Source organism: Xiphias gladius, chromosome 2 (assembly GCF_016859285.1).
Source record: "Xiphias gladius isolate SHS-SW01 ecotype Sanya breed wild chromosome 2, ASM1685928v1, whole genome shotgun sequence".
NCBI classification, from domain to species: domain Eukaryota; kingdom Metazoa; phylum Chordata; class Actinopteri; order Istiophoriformes; family Xiphiidae; genus Xiphias; species Xiphias gladius.
The window spans coordinates 5,656,386-5,669,677 of record NC_053401.1 but is presented as its reverse complement, the minus strand read 5'-3'; the positions used below and the strand labels follow the sequence as shown (position 1 = coordinate 5,669,677).

Genomic DNA, 13,292 nt, shown 5'->3' with positions numbered 1-13,292 from the left:
TTAATTGACCACAGTTTTGTTAATGATTTAAGTTATTGATCAAGCAAAATTTAAAACCACTAGCTGGATTTCAGCTTTCCATTTTGCCTCATAATCATCAAATTTAGACTTCATAAAAACAATTGGTGAATGATGTTTTTGCATCAATTTTCATGGCAAAAATTCACCAAAATGTAAACAGTAATAGGCGTATAAAAATTAGCAGGTCTAGGGTTTAATCCACAGCTAAGTCACTGATTCAATGTCTTCCTTTAGGTGGACATCCTGTTTACATCACCCAAAGAACTGAGGGAACTGTAGTGCCGAAAACTCAAAACGTCCCATTAATTCCAAATGTTAGTCTGACTACCAACTAGGGACTATGCTTTCAGCTTTTAAATAAAGGTAGTGAAAAGTGAAAAACAGCCTCGGGTTCAAAGGTTTAATCGATAACAAAAATAATTGTCAGTTGTAGCCTAAGACGAAACAGTGATACTATTTCCCAGCTAAGCCAGAATAAGAGGACACAGAGTCGTCAGCCAACCTGCTGTACAAGGTGAATGACAGTCACAGCATATCACCCAAGAGCCAGCCTGCTGCTGTTTTGTCCCTGGAAAAAACAAAAAAAACAAAAACAAGGACTATTTGTCCTGTTTGGAGCGTTCTGCTCTCCATGGGTAACAGATGATGGATGGTCTGACATTTCCGGCCATGCTTGTTTGGGTGTTTCACAGCGATATGCAGCTTCGTTGCTGCCTGGATGCCCAGCGTTATTGGGACCAAATGAAAAGAGTGTGACAGAACATTACATGTGGAAAACAGAGAGTAGGCATTCTCATTGAGTAATAAAACACTCTGCCCTTCCCTGACCTTTTTAATATGGGCACAGTATCTCCATGAATTGCAGTGGCATCAGTTTATCACTGTACCATACACTGGAGCTGAGCACGTCCAGTTGAGAGCACATGTATTGGCGAGGGGATGCCTATGCTTTGTTTCATAGCCTCAGTCTCATTTCCCCGATTAAAGCCGAATAATCCATTTTGAGACGAAGCTCGTTGCTTCCTTACCTTGACCTTGACCTCCTCCGACAGAAATCCTTCACACAGACACCCACACAGACAACGACACAAGTCCAGGCCGATTGCTTATGAGTAAGAGGAGCCCGCGTCTCCTCTGCCCTTTTCACAGTACATCAGACTGTAACAGTTATTCCAATTGGTTGGATGCCTTAGAGACCGGGAGATGGAGATTGATCTAAATTTATTAGAGGATATATTACGGATTTCTTCCCAAACACAGGATTTGAATTATTATTCCTTTCGGACAGCACATAGATATTCACTGTTTCCCCAGGTCTTTCCTCACGTCTGGGACAGACTGCATTCACTCTGAGATAAAAAAACAGAGATAGAATATATTTTCAGATTGGAGTTTGATATAAAACCTTTTTTTTTTTTTTCTGAGACAGAGATGCTTTCGACTCAGAAACTGGTTGGCAAATTTCAACAACTGTTTTCAGGGCAAACGGTGGTTTAAAATACAGGCAAAAAAATTGAATGCCTAAATGTAATTTAATTTAATGCTACTTCGCTCTCTTGCTGAGAGTTAGATGAGAAGGTTGATACCACTATTAGCAGCCGTTTAGCTTAGTCTAATGTGGCAGTTTTACACATTTCTTTTTTGTACAGATTAAACAAATCACATATAATATTTAATTAGTGAGCTGACGGATTTTGTCACCTTCTGACAGAGCCGGGCCAGATGTTTCCCCCTGTTTTCCTATCTTTGTGCTAAGCTAAGCCAACAGGTTGCACATTTCCAGTCATTTCATCGTACACAGCTTTCATTCTCCTGGATTTTGGAAGTTAGAGGTTGAAGGCTGTTGCTAATGTTGTGATGGGAGGCTGTAGAGGTGTGGCAAGCCCTCGTACAGGGGTTCAAAGGGATCAAAATTAGTTATTAGGCACTCGAAGGGCAGTAAATTTCCAGGGGGTAATTTCCATTCTCAGATTTATGACTTGGCCTCAAGGGGTCTTTTACAGCACAGAGACGACCCCTCTTACCTCTCCAGCTAAAGGTTATTGTAAATCAAAACCCCTCCTACCTTCAGTGCCGTCACACTCTCTCTCTCCCAAACACGTCCTTTCACGCAAACATCCCTACTGACCTTTCATCCGCTGTACATGTCTTTACCTGGAATAATCCTCTCCCATGTGGAAGTAGCTGTTTTCCTCTGGTCCCATTAAAGGCATCAGCGCAGTGACCAGTCCACCGATGACTTGATGTAACATCACAACAGCGTAACACAAAGTCCATTCAGGGCCACCAGCCATTGTCCTTTTCAAGAAAGAGCTCATGTTTTTTGTATTCAGCTTGCTCTTTTGTCTCTGTAGCTCATTTATTAAACTGTTTGACTGTCCATTTCCAAAAAATTTTCAGAGGCAATCAAGCTGAATAAAATCAATGCTTTATTCAACCGAGAGAATTCAGTGGTTAATGGTTAATTGTGAATGATTCATTTCTGCAAGGTTCATTATGCATAAACGATCTTAGATTAGATTTTATGTGGATTTTTTTAGAGGACATGTACTAAGAGATGTAAAATCAGACTGGCATATTGCATATTGCCATTCAGGTTGAAAGTGTTGCTTGTGTTGGGAAAGCAATAAAAAAGCAATCTAGCTTGATGGTTTTACAATAGCCCTGTTATAGCTTCCCTGCATCTGTATTAAAACACTCTACTGTATGCTGTTTTGTTTGAGCAGCTGTTTGAAGTTGTGATAGCTTTACAACCTGCCAGTTTCTCTTAATAGGATCCAGAAGACAAGGCCCACAAATACTGGAATAATCATGCTTTTAAGGTTCTCACATAGGTTTCTGCAGATACTATGGGACTGTATGACAGCAATAGTTCAGTTGTCAGTTGATTTGGTGGCATGTCTTTAATGTTATTTTGACAGAGAGACAGATGAAAGGCAACCACACGGTTCCTGAAAAGGATTAATTGATACAAGCATGCTGGGTGCTGTCGTAGCACTTGTCGTCTACCTTCAACTCACCGGCTCGCCCAGCACGGATAACCTTCTTGAATATTTAAAGCTGAGGAAATGATCCTGCTGGCTGAGCTAAAACTCATGCGTGGTGGCTGTTCCTCAAGGTCTCTGTGGCTCTGCGGCTCCACAGTGTCCGATCTAAAGTCCCTGTGTTGGATCCCTCTTATCAGCACGATGTAGGCCAAGAATCCAGCTGGCACTGGTCCTGGGTGGACTGCTGGTCCAGGAGTCAGTCTTTGTCTTGAGGTGCTACAGTCCTAAAGAGTTTCAGCGTCCTGTTATTATCCAAAAAATATGGATTTTAAAAAGTTTGAGAAAGATTAAATATTTACATTTTTGGGAAGTCTTTTGAAAAGACTTGGACAAATTCAACATTTTTAAGACACCAAATATTGATACACCCTTCAAATGTTCATAGAAATGATTGTTTTAAGATAACTTTATAAATTCCAAAGGGAATTTTTGGGCCAAAAATACTCACTATACCTAAATAGTAAATATAGATAAACGATAATATTTTTGTATAATAATATAAATAATATATATAGTTTTTATAGTTTTTACATATATATGCACAGCATGTACTATATATGGTAAGTACACATTAAAATAAAAGTATGTAGACAGTAAAATACAATAAAAGTACATATGTATGTAAAATCAAAAGGAGGTTTAAGCCACTGAATCAACAAAATAAGAGAGAAATAAGACTGTTCAGCAACACTACACGCCTTCAAAGTTCTGTATAGTGCAGGGGATATAAAAGAAAAAAAAAAAAAAATGTGTAAGTAAAAAGAAATTGGTTACTTGAGTTAAAAGTCTTTCATGATCTATTCCTCTCTCCTGATTTACCCCAACCATGATTTTCAACAACCCGCAGGCTCTTCACACAGCTGTGCGTTTTCCTCTAACCGATTTGAATGTTTAAAATGTGATCATAGCGATACCAGGCCACTTTAGTTCAGCATCCCTCTCCAGCATGCGTAGACATTTGTTAACTGCAGGAGCTGTAACATTCATATTGATAGCAGCAGACTCATCTCATCCCTTATTCACCCGCTCGCTCTGTCCTGTCCTCCCCGTGGTCTCACACGGTAAATATAACACTGTTTATCTAATACAAGAATTACAGTAGAGCTTTCCGAAACTCAGTACTTTGTAAAAATGGAGAAAGCACAACTATCACAAAAGGACTTCTGTTTTGTGCTCATTGCTCATTATCTGGTACTTTCCCAGAATGTTTTTAGGTCCGCCAAATTGGAGTCACGATGAATTCACGAAGAGCTCCTTTTGCAGTTTGAAAGCTTCTTGTCATGAAACTTGTCAGAATTTGTCTAATTTATTCTTTGGAACAGAGTCTAAAGGTTACACTCTAAACTCTTTTTTTTTTTTTGTTGAGAATTTGCTGTTGGATTCAGATAACATCCCTGCACAGATTCCTGCGGCTTGGCTTCAGGAGATGGAGGTAACATCATCACATGGGTGACAGTTTTGTTTTTTTCAAGTTGCTCTCTGCGTTGCACTCGGTGAGTCAGCCTGCTGTCAATCACACCACCACTTCTCCGTCTCTTCTGGGAGTAATGCACAATTGCCAGGGTTTGTTTTTTTTTGCCTGGAAGCATGACTCTCCTGCAGAGACCACACCTCCATTTCCAAAAAAAAAAAAAAAATCTAGATCCTGCTGTAAATTTGGCGGACAGTTGGCCCACTCAGGGAGGAAGCCTTGTCGACCGTTTCATTTCAGTTCACCTACAGGCAGACTCCATACTCACACTCACATACACACACACACTACCTGACATATTGCAGTGCTAGGCAGTTTGCCTGGGTAATGAGAAGTGGGGAAAAGAAGGAGGTGGGTGGATTGTGGTCCAGCAGCTCATGGGTAAAATAGTGCTAGAGAGAGACTTGGAGCAAAACCTCAGCTCATCCAAGTGGAATTTTATACTCCCAGCTGTTTGAATGGACAATAAAATAAAGCAGTAACACTTCATCAAAACTGGCCACTGATGAAAAGCGTGCACGCAGTATTCGGCCCAACGTTTTATAACTTACACTATTTAGATGCTTAATTTTTTGCATTTAACAGTCGACTCAGCAATCAAAACCGTCTAATTACCGTAAGCTGCAGCTCTGCTTTTGTTAGGAAACTCCAACGCTGCTCACAGCTGGGCAGCAGTTGGTAACATCGAGGAATGGCAGCATTACTCCCCTCACTTCCCCTGAGGGAGTTCTCCAATGTCCCCGGGGCTCCAGCCGTCCGCTACGTGTGCGCACGTGCATGTGTGAGTGTGTATACTGTACACCACCCTCCGTACAACTGACTCGCAAAACCACAGCAGAGGTGAAAGTCCACTTAAGTGATGCATTAAAGATGTTCTGTCACGCGAAGGCCCAGCATGTTCTACTTCAGCTTTTATCTATATGCTTGGACTCGACTTCTCTTGCTGTCTCTCTGCTCACTGGATCCGGGCCGAATGCAACGTGGTGGAAATCACCACGTTGCATTCGGCCATTTTCGGGTTATTTATGAGAGCAGTGCCAGGAGGCAGAGTTTCCTGGGATCCAAAAATTCACAAAGTTGAGTTTTCCTTGAGAGAGAGAGAGAGAAAAATAAATATACGCAAATATACATGTAAGCAACTCTGGTTAAGCCCGTGTTACACCTCATACGGTTTTTTGTTATTTTGATGTTGATGTTTGTATATAGGTTATGGATGTTGCCAGTTATTTGGAGAGACCCCGGCTAGCCACTTTCCCTGCTTTCTAGGCTAAGCTAAGCTAATCATCTCGTGGCTTTAGCGTCATACTTAACACACAGATAGTAGAGCGGTATTTATTTTCTCTTCTACCTCCCGGAAAGAAAGCGAATAAGGTCAGTAAGAGTGTTTTCCTAAATTGCCGATTTAGTTGTTTAATGTTGAAATACTTTGCAGGAAACCCAGCTATTGCCTTGTGGTTTTTTCCTGTGATTATTTACTAGCAAAAGTCTGTTAGAATTCATTAGCTTTTTACTCCTTGAAGATTTATCTTCTCTTGTTTGCTGCCTGTCTGAGCATGCCCTTTGATAATTTTAAAATTATTACACTCCTCGCCAGCCTGTGTGTGCATGTTAGTGTGTATCACACTTGGCACAGAGCGGGGGGAAAAAAGTTAATTAAAATGGGTGTCGGCATGCTAAGTTAAGTGTGAGGACAAATGGTTATACAATGAGCTAACACCCAATACCAACATTGACTCTCTTTATAAATCGCGTTGCTGCGGAAGTCAATTAATTTCACTGGTTCGGAGCAGAAATTTCGCAGAAGTTCTGGAAACCACCGTAGAACGTGAAATGTTGTGTCAGCGGAGCCCATAATCTTTCAAGGTCCTGACAGTGTGGCCTTTAGGAAGAGGCAGTCTTAAAAACATTTCCTGGCCCCTGGGGTCATAGACTTTTCTTTAGCTCATCCCTAAGAGAAACAATTGCCCTGAGATTGCTGGCTCCAGAGGGAGAGTAGACTGTAGACTGTTGCTGAGGAAGTTTAGGCTTAACGGCACTGCACAAGCAGGGGATTGTTGGGTCTCACAAGCATTAAAGCAAATGGTGCAATTTGCAGAAGGGCTTTTTCTTAAGAGGAGGTGACTGTGATTAGCTACATTCCCCTGGGAGAGAGATTTATGAGCTCTAAGCTTCTTTTTTTTTGACCTGCTGCACACACTCACAACTTTGGAAAAATGCAGTGAGGCAAAGAAGCAGTGTTCTATAACGACACGCGAGCTTCATTTACAGATGATTCCCAAGATATTTTAAGAATGAATGAAAGTGTGATGATCACTTTTGGGAATATGGATCATTTAAAATGCAAAATTAGTGAGAGGATACAGGATATTTAGCAAAGAATAATTATGTTGTGAATATAGTAATGTAACAAAAATATAAATATAGGAATCTGTTCGCATTATCTTTCAGTGGAAATCGCTTAAAATTCAAATCATCTTAAAAAATAATAATAAAATACAGTTTATAGTCTTACAAACTGTCTTTCTTCTACTGTCCTGGTCCTTTATACTGTGGGTCAACTCTCCATAGAGATGCCCCCCCCATCCCCTGTTGCTATGGTAACAGATGGGCCCTAACAATTGATCCGATCTTCCTCTGTATCTATGTAAGGGGCCTTCTAGTTGTTAAGTCAGCAGGCCCTTAAATATAATACACATGCTTTTCCTGACAGTTTAACCTTCTGGAATTATGCAGACCAGTTACAATTAGAGTTTTATTGGCGTTAAGAGAAGCAAGACTTTGGCCTGGTTTTGTCTGCGTGGGCTTAAGCATGTTACAATTCCACTTCTTTACCTAGATATTAGCAGTGTAATAGCAGGTTGAAGTTTAATTAGTCGAAAAACATTAGAAACAGCTTTCAGTACAATGCCCTCCAATACAGCAGCCTACAAATTACAATAAAGTTTAATCAGCATCTGTCTGTAATCTTCAGCTTTTTATTCCATTCGCCTTCAGAAAAGGTGACTTTGTTGCACGGCAGTTGTATTAGATTGAGTCAGAGCTTGTGGCTCCAATAAAGGATGAGAACCACAAAATATGACTTAATTATGAGATAATGAAGTCATGGGCATGAGGACACAAACGTGATGATTTAATTATCAAATCTCGAAGTAACAGGCCAGAAACATTAAGAGCCACACTGTCTGGGCTTCCACGGTGCATTTTTTTGAAACCGCATCCGAAAGTTGCGGCAGCAGCCTGCAGCAATCCACTTGGAAATTAGTTAGATTTAAAGAAGCTGCAACCCCCCGCCCCCCCGAAGGCTCTGAACCCTGAAGACTGCAGATTGACTGGCTGTCCCGCTGTTACTTATCGTAGTTCGTGTCCAGCAAAGACCCGAGACAAGCATGACCAAAGCCTGCAGCTCTGTGATTCCACATCATTCGTCCCATGAGGAAAGAGAGGCCATGTTCCTCGGCCCATGTATGCTGCATGCTGTGACCATACACCCAAAAATCAAGTCTTTGATCACAGAAGTAAATCCACTTGACTTTTTCGCATTAGCTCACTCACAATGCAGACTGACAGTCAATAGTGATTTGGGGATTTTCATGGCGTATGGGGTCTTTGTGCTGAGGATTTGTCGCTCTATAACGTCTATAAGGATTTGTTGCGCTACTGCCGCTATGAGACACAATATTGCCACACTCCCTGGAGTGTCGGTAACCCTGAGTTATTGTCCTTGTCTCCTGAAGGGCAGATGGTGTACAGATTCTGAATTACAATGTCTACTCAGATAGACAGATCACTTATGTTTACCTGACAGCTTTTGAGAATTGATTTATTATTAGATTTTTATTTTATCCTAAGCGCACTGTAATTCACACAACTCATTTTTCATTAAGGATTACTTTTTCCCCTGTTTTTTTTTAATTAATCGATTAACTGTTTGGCATATAAAATGTCAGAAAATAGTCCGATCATCAGCCCGAACCCCAGACGTTTTCAGTGACTGTACTGTAAAGCACAGAGAAGCAGAAAATCCTGACTTTCGAAAAGCCAGAACAAGCAGATGTTTGGCTTTTTTTTTTAAACAAATTACTAAATGATTAAACAATTATTAAAATTGCTGATCATTAATCGTTGCGTCGGTCAACTACTAGGATAATCAAAGAATTGTTTCCAAACTTAACCATAAAAATTATCAGTGAAATTGTTGGTATCTTATTGGTGACATTTTAAAATTTAGTCATGTTTTCTTTAGTCCTTGAGTATTTTTTTTTTCTGGAGCAAAATCAGTGTAAACCGAACCCACTGCTGTTGAGAAGCAGGCTAATGTATGTATGAATGCCTGCAATACCCTGCATACCGCGCGCTCAAAATTGATTCTGAACTCAAACACTGATCATGTTGGTTATTGTGTCGTATCAACCAGTTCTAAATTAAAATGTTGCACAGCCCCTCCCATTAATCGGGAGTCACATTGAGACAGCTGTCACTGTTTGATTCCTTTGTTACCTGCCTGATGTGACCCGCTCCAACGACGTCTCCTCTGACCTTGCTTAATTTAGTCTGGGACGACAGGGCCCAGAAGTTTGGAGTCCTCGTGAGCGACAGGCGGATTCTTCTCCTCAGGTGGTTGTTTACGAGAGCGCTGTCAACACGTAGCTCACCACTCCCAAGTGAATTCGCGAATATAAATGTGTTTAGAGAAGCAACAGTGCTGGTGGACTGTTTCTGCGGTTTGAGTCTGGGCGAGGACCAGCAGGCTGATCATGCAGTAGTTGTGGTATAAATGCAGTTCAGGCGTAATTAAATCTTTTGTTAGTATCCATCTGAAGGAAAATTCGATTGAGGCGGACAGAGGGCAAAGCCGCTGGTTTGGCAGAGGTGAGCAAGGCATTGCAGTGGCAGGCTGTTTGAGACTTAGTGCTCATGTTAACCAAAAAGTTTGCATTCCTTTGCTTGGTATTTTACTGTTTGAGACAGGCCCCTTTCTTCTTTGCGACAGGGACAACATCCCTTTAGTACTGTGCACGTGTATGTGCTCTTTCTCACCTCTGAGGTCCTTCGAAGTTTAGTGTTAATCTGAATTTTCGTGCAAACGCTTCATAAAGGGAGCTGAGCTGCTCTTGAAACAGAAATACCTCAAATATTTTAGGTTGAATTTAATGTCATCTGGTGGAGCCCGTATTTTGAGAGAGCAACTTTATTATGCAAGTGTTTTAGTTTAAGAAATTCAAAAATGAACTAAAATTATCGACAGAATGAGAAGAAATAGCAGTTTTGACGTTATGTCAAAGACGTCTCTGTAACGTCTTGACGAGCTAGCTACCGAAGTTAGCATGCTAGCCAGCTAGCCCCGGTCCGTCTCGTAATACCACTTAGTACCTCAGGGGGCGACAGTGAGTCGCTGTGCCGTCCAGTCTGCCCTCAGTCCAACATGAGGGGGGGGTGAAGAAGCAGTAATTGCGGGTAGGCTATAAACCCGTGTGGCAGCCATCCTTCCTCTCTCAGCGACATTCCCCCGCTCGTTCCTCAAGCTCGGCCCTCGATGCTGCTGCAGTCCGTGCAGGTTCGGCAACGTGGCAGCGACTGCCCTCGGCTGAGGTTTGATTTATTCAAGCTAACGTTAGCTCAACGTGAGGGGGAGGGTTGAAACTACTTTTCCTCCACCTCCCCCTACTTCTTCTTCTGCGTCTACCTGCGTCTACCTCCTTCCCTTCTCATCCTACTCCCGTTTCTCCTCCTCCTCATTCTTATCCTTTTCCCCCGGTTCTCCCTCCTCCTCCTCTCCTGCAGAGCGGCAGTAGCAGTGCCACATTTCACAAATGACCCGTTACCCTACTACATGTCCTTAACCCCTCTTTTTCTCTTTCACGGTGATCTCCATTTATTCTTCGAACTGCGTTTTAAACTCAATTTGTGAGATTATTCCCGCCTCCGGGGGAAAAGAAAAATGTCTGTACGACTAAAACTGCGATCTTCCGCCCCGAAGCAGCGTCGACACCTGCTGCTCGCACCGCCCGCAGCAGTCGGTCATGGTGCCTTGCTCGTCGGGTTCGTGGTGCCGCTACACAGCCAATACAAACCACCGGCCCGAGTCCTCTCCGTCCGCCCTTAGGCGTGAATCCACTACACCCCGGCGCCGCGCCTGCACCACTGTATGGAGCCAATCCTCTTTCATCCACAGATTACCGCTGGACCATTCAATCCTTGCCCCTCATTGTGCGATGGATTGAACCTTTGTTCCCGGATGCAATGGCATGGCTGACCTGGTCTTACCATACCACCTATTTTATTAGATAAATTAAGTCAGTAACTCCCCCAGTATCTTACCACATAAGAATAAGACAAAATGTAATCTTATGAGAAGCCTCTCAATAGGCTTTGTATGAGAACCCAGGGACTGTAATGTTTTCAGGGGGCATTTTTGACCCATACTTGTTTGAAATTCTTGTGGTTGCAACTTAGATTTTTCTTATTTATTTATTTTTTTCATAGCTGGTTTAATGTGTATTTATAGGAATATCTAACCTGTTTTCTCGGAATGTCAGTTTGACAGTTTGTTGACTGTAATGTAGAAGAAAGTGGTTAAGCGGGTTAGGCTAAAAAATCTTATGGCAACTCCAAACCATTGTTTTGTTTTATTCCAGTGGAGTATGTTTTCCTGAACACTTCCCTTTTTTTGTTTTGTTTTTTAGCAACTTTGGCATTTGACTTAACTTATATTGTAGGCATAGGGGAGATCATTTATCCTGTATTATTTAAGTATTAATTTAGAAGTTGAAAATATATACGGGGACTTTTTTTTTTACATGCACCAAATAGTGCACTTAAAGTATGTCTACATTTATGGTGTTAACAATAATAAGTAAGGAGTATTAACTGTATGTATTGGTACAAATGGCAGACAATACGTGGCAAGTAATTTTAGTACAGAGATGCCAAGGAGAGGTTTTGGAGTAAATCAGAGACACTGAAATGTTTATTTTTCCAACTGTAAAAGGTCCCGCTCAGTATGTGTCTCGGTCATAATTGTCTAAATGACAGACTCAAAACCAAAATGTGTGTTTATGTGATGTGTTCATGTAATAAAATTAATATCAGCTGATATGAAGTTATCAGGTTTTTTGAAACTCAAATATTGATATTGGTATCGGCCTCAAAAGTCCAGTCTGCGGTATCAGTCTGCTCTAGTCCTTACAAACTGCTTAAAAGTGGACTCCATTGAGGTTTTAATGTTTATTAAATGAGTCTTTCAAACTGCACCTATGTGTTTACATTGACATCAGTAACTGGTAGAAGAAGTTCTTCGTAGCGATTTCATTTTATTCTTTGTTATTTTGTCGTTGTCCCGTGTTTACAGCCATCAACCATCTAACAAGCCCTGCTGCTTTAAGCTTCATTGCGTCACCATATCTTAGACAATGGAGGGCTATTGCAGAGTATTTTGTGATGCTGACCCATCTCCTCCCTTTTTTTTTTTTAATTTTTTTTTTCTTATTATTGTTGTTGTTCAGGAGTTTGCTGCGCTGACCAAGGAGCTGAACGCCTGCAGGGAGCAGCTGCTGGAGAAGGAGGAGGAGATCTCTGAGCTCAAAGCCGAGAGAAACAACACCAGGGTGAGGAGCAGCTTCCACACGTATCCTAAAACATGAACTAAACTGTTTATACTGCCACCAAATAATCTTACTTGACATGGTTAACTTGACATTGTATTACACTGAGTTAACATGGCAGTTCTTTGAGGCATTCAGAAGTTTCTGGACAAATACAGCCAATCGCAACTGTTGTTTTGACATAGTCATCCGAAAATGAAGCACACGAAGGGACTTTTTTCATCCATATCCAGCCCCTTAAATTTGCATTCCACAAGTTTCACAACTTGCCCCAAATTTTCATGTCAGCTGCGAAAAAACCAAAGCTTGCTGCACAGTCTGATAGACAGCATCCTGAGGAAGCTTAAGCTATCTGGTGGGTACGGTTTTAGGGCTGTAGAAGCGCTGAAGCAAACATTGCACACTGTGTGTTTCCAATGCCCAGACATACCTCATTAGCTCCCCGCATTCTGCCTGAACATTTTTCCACTTACTTCACATGGATGGCCGCTCAAGAGTAAAACTAAGTCCAAATGGCACTGATGCCCTGCAGTGTCCGGTTCAAGGTATTTTTTTTTGGGGGGGGGGGTAAATAAATAAAACAACTAAAGATATTAGGCGATCAGCGCAATTTTGTGGAGCTGAAGTCCTGTATCTTCAGTGAAAAATATTTCCTTTTTAAAGCAGTAAGTACACTCTGTTGTTGACAGATAAGACTCTGTTTTCCATCCCAGTGCTGATTAAGTTTGGATTCACAGTCTGGCACTATCTTTCTTCTGGGTGGAGGCAGAAGATTTTGGCACAACAGTGACTTAAAAACAAGGACAAGAGGGAGGTGAGGCGCAAGAAACAGAGACAGACAAAAGTCATTTTCACTCTCCCACTTTATTAGCGCCTCAAATCCTCCAAAGGGGCAATTACCAAGCAAACTTTAATTAAGCTTGATTATGTCACCGGTAGGTTTTTACATTACATAATTAAATCTACGAAGGCCTGCGCAGGCAGTCAGTGGACTGGTGGAGCTGATAACAGATGTGATGACAGTGGAAAGACAGGTTAACTTCACCGGCCGTCTGGGATGAGCATCACAATCAAATGACATGCATGTAAATCCGTAGACTCAAATGGTGCAGCGACACGGTAAGACAGAAAAAGCAGAGCAACGGATAAATG

General features: G+C 41.6%; 1 protein-coding gene and 1 long non-coding RNA gene across 11 annotated transcripts in view; one reads left to right on the top strand and one right to left on the bottom strand.

The window, feature by feature from the left end:
- Nucleotides 1-2,490: 2,490 nt before the first annotated feature.
- LOC120800040 lies at nucleotides 2,491-10,030 on the bottom strand. 2 transcript variants are annotated; one of them, XR_005708927.1, is made up of 3 exons: nucleotides 9,910-10,030; nucleotides 5,155-5,626; nucleotides 2,491-3,310 (listed from the first exon to the last, which is right to left on the bottom strand). It is a non-coding gene; the product is annotated as an uncharacterized LOC120800040 (long non-coding RNA). The 2 variants fall into 2 exon arrangements; XR_005708926.1 differs by having other exon boundaries at nucleotides 2,491-3,292.
- ppfia2 (PTPRF interacting protein alpha 2) overlaps nucleotides 9,045-13,292 on the top strand; it is a 49,834-nt gene continuing 45,586 nt past the window's right edge. For 7 of the 9 annotated variants that reach the window (XM_040145707.1, XM_040145697.1, XM_040145725.1 and 4 more), the window contains exons 1-2: nucleotides 9,045-9,408; nucleotides 12,042-12,143. The gene's annotated coding sequence lies outside the window, so the exon portion shown is untranslated. Of the gene's footprint in view, nucleotides 9,409-10,034; nucleotides 10,129-12,041; nucleotides 12,144-13,292 lie in introns of those variants that run through there. The other 2 variants (XM_040145678.1, XM_040145739.1) reach the window with 2 other exon arrangements.